Below are 2,210 nucleotides of genomic sequence, written 5' to 3'. Positions count from 1 at the left end.
GGGACTCCATGTCCTTGCACGTGGAAAACGGAACGGCTTTCTCGTCTGTCGGTCAGCGGCGCTGAACGCTGCAGTTTGCTGGGCAGGGACGGGGCCATGGTGGCCTTTGTGATGACGGTGTTCGTTGTTCGTGTCTGGTCCTGGAGGGTGACTGGGGAGGAGACACAGCGTTTGACGCAGCAGTGAGCTCGATGTGTCACCTGAAGTCATGGCTGTGGGGTGTACCCCGTGACTTGAGATGTGTAGCTGGGGTGATGGGGAGCCACCAGAGGCTCATAAGTGGCGGGGGGGGGGCGTGGTCCGTGGTCTGGCTCGCCCTGTGCAGACTCACCCTGGGGTCGCAGGGGCAGGGAGCAGAGCTGGGGACAGGGAGAGCCGTGGGGAGGAGGGGGTGTTGCTCTGCCTTCCGTCCAGGCGCCTTCTTGGACTCCCAGGGCCTGCGCCCTCTCCCCACCTCTGCTACCTGCCTGTCCCCCGTGGCACCCCCACCCACAGCCTTGACAACTCCCGCGTGGCCCCGTCCGGCCCCCACCTCCCTCCTGAGTTCCGACCCCAGAGACGTCAGCGTCGTTATCTGATTCCTCCCATTGGGGTGCAGGCTCACAGGAACACGTTGGGTCAGAGGCATCTCTGTCATCAGGGAGGTGTCCTTTGGGCTTTGGGACAGCGAGGACGGGGGCTGCGGGGCCTGGGAGGGGGCTCAGAGGGGCAGTGGGGACAGGGGCTCAAACGAGAAGGACAAAGATGTGTCAAGATAAAACATACCTACAAATGGGGTCGCTGTCCCTCAGGTCGGTGACCCCTGGCCATGGTGGCTGCTCATCCCAGGGGCGTGGGTGTGAAGGGGCTCTCGGTGCCCTCACCTCTGTCCTGGCACCTGAGCAGGCTGGACCTGACGCTGGAGAGGATGGGAGGGGCCTTCCTGGGACAGGTGGGCTCAGCCTCAGGAAAAGCGTCCCTCCTTCCACGCTGCACAGTGGCTTAGCACGCAGGCCCACGGGGGAGCTCTGTGCCTCAGTTTCTCCATTCGTGAGAAGACTGCTCCGTGACAGCTCCACAGCTGCTGTGCGTGGCGTGCTCAGCGGAGCCCCTGCAGACGGTGAGTGCTGAGCAAGCGTGAGCCGTCACCGTGGGGTGACCGTTTGCCTCGTCCCCTGTGCCGTCACTGTGCTCGGTCCTGGCCGTCTGTGTACAAGGACGTAACATGCAGTTCCTGCCCTCAACGAGTTCACCATCCGATGCGAGACAGACGAACGGAGGAAACGTTAGATTGGGGAGGAAAATTCTGTTGGGGAGGGAGCTCCAGCTTCGGGGGGGACGAGCGAAGGCACAGGGAGGGGGGAGGGGCCCTTCGTAGAGGTGGTGACATCTGCGCCTGGCTGGAAGGACGAGTGGGGCAGGGGAGGGGGCAGCACGTGGCATGGCAGGTGCACGAGCCCCGAGGCCGGGTGCCAGGCAGGAAGCAGACGGCCAAGCCACGGGGTGCACGTGTCCTGGGGGACCGGTGGGCGGCAGTCGGCTCCGGATGCTCATGGCTGGCCTTCGTCGGAGGCAGCAGAAACATTCCTGCCTGAGACAGCATGCCGATTCCACGAATCCGAGGGCCCGGCCCACACCCCCACACTCCCAGCCCCTGCCCCGGGGCAGCAGGGGTGGAGGACACTCCCCCAGGCGCTGTCCAGGCAGCACCCACTCCAAGTTCCCTGTCGGTGCTGGCTGCGGCCACCCCAGCCAGGTGTGGGCAGGACCCAGGCTGGGCTCTCAGTAACCTGACGCTCGCCTGCAGCGGCCTGGGCTGCTGGAGCGCCAGGCAGCCCGGGGTCACGGTGCACCCCTCCCTGCTGGCTGCATGCCTGCGGGTACATCCCCACCCCGCGAGGTCCCGTGGACGGAGGCGGCTGCTGCAGCCACGGGCCTGGGGGCTGGGTGGGCCAGGCATCCTCGGTCCCCGGCAGTCACATGGCCCCTGCTCTTCCGCCGACTCTGGCCTCCGCTAGCGGCCGGCCTTGCTGGGGATGAAGGGTTCGCCCCTGCCCCTGGCTGGCTGTCCAGCTGTCCGGCTCGCCCCTCCCCCGACCTGCCCGGCGGGAGCCTCGCCCTTCACAGGCGCAGACGCTGATTGGATGTGGGGTGATGGAGCGATAAGGCGCAGCCCCTGGAGCCAGCCTGCCTGGAGTCGCCCGGCTCTGCCACGGCCGAGCTGTGCCGCC

The sequence above is a fragment of the Pteropus vampyrus genome, unplaced genomic scaffold, assembly GCF_000151845.1.
Source record: "Pteropus vampyrus isolate Shadow unplaced genomic scaffold, Pvam_2.0 Scaffold247, whole genome shotgun sequence".
In the NCBI taxonomy this organism is placed as follows: Eukaryota; Metazoa; Chordata; class Mammalia; order Chiroptera; family Pteropodidae; genus Pteropus; species Pteropus vampyrus.
The sequence above is the reverse complement of the archived record's forward strand: the minus strand, read 5'-3'. Positions refer to the sequence as shown.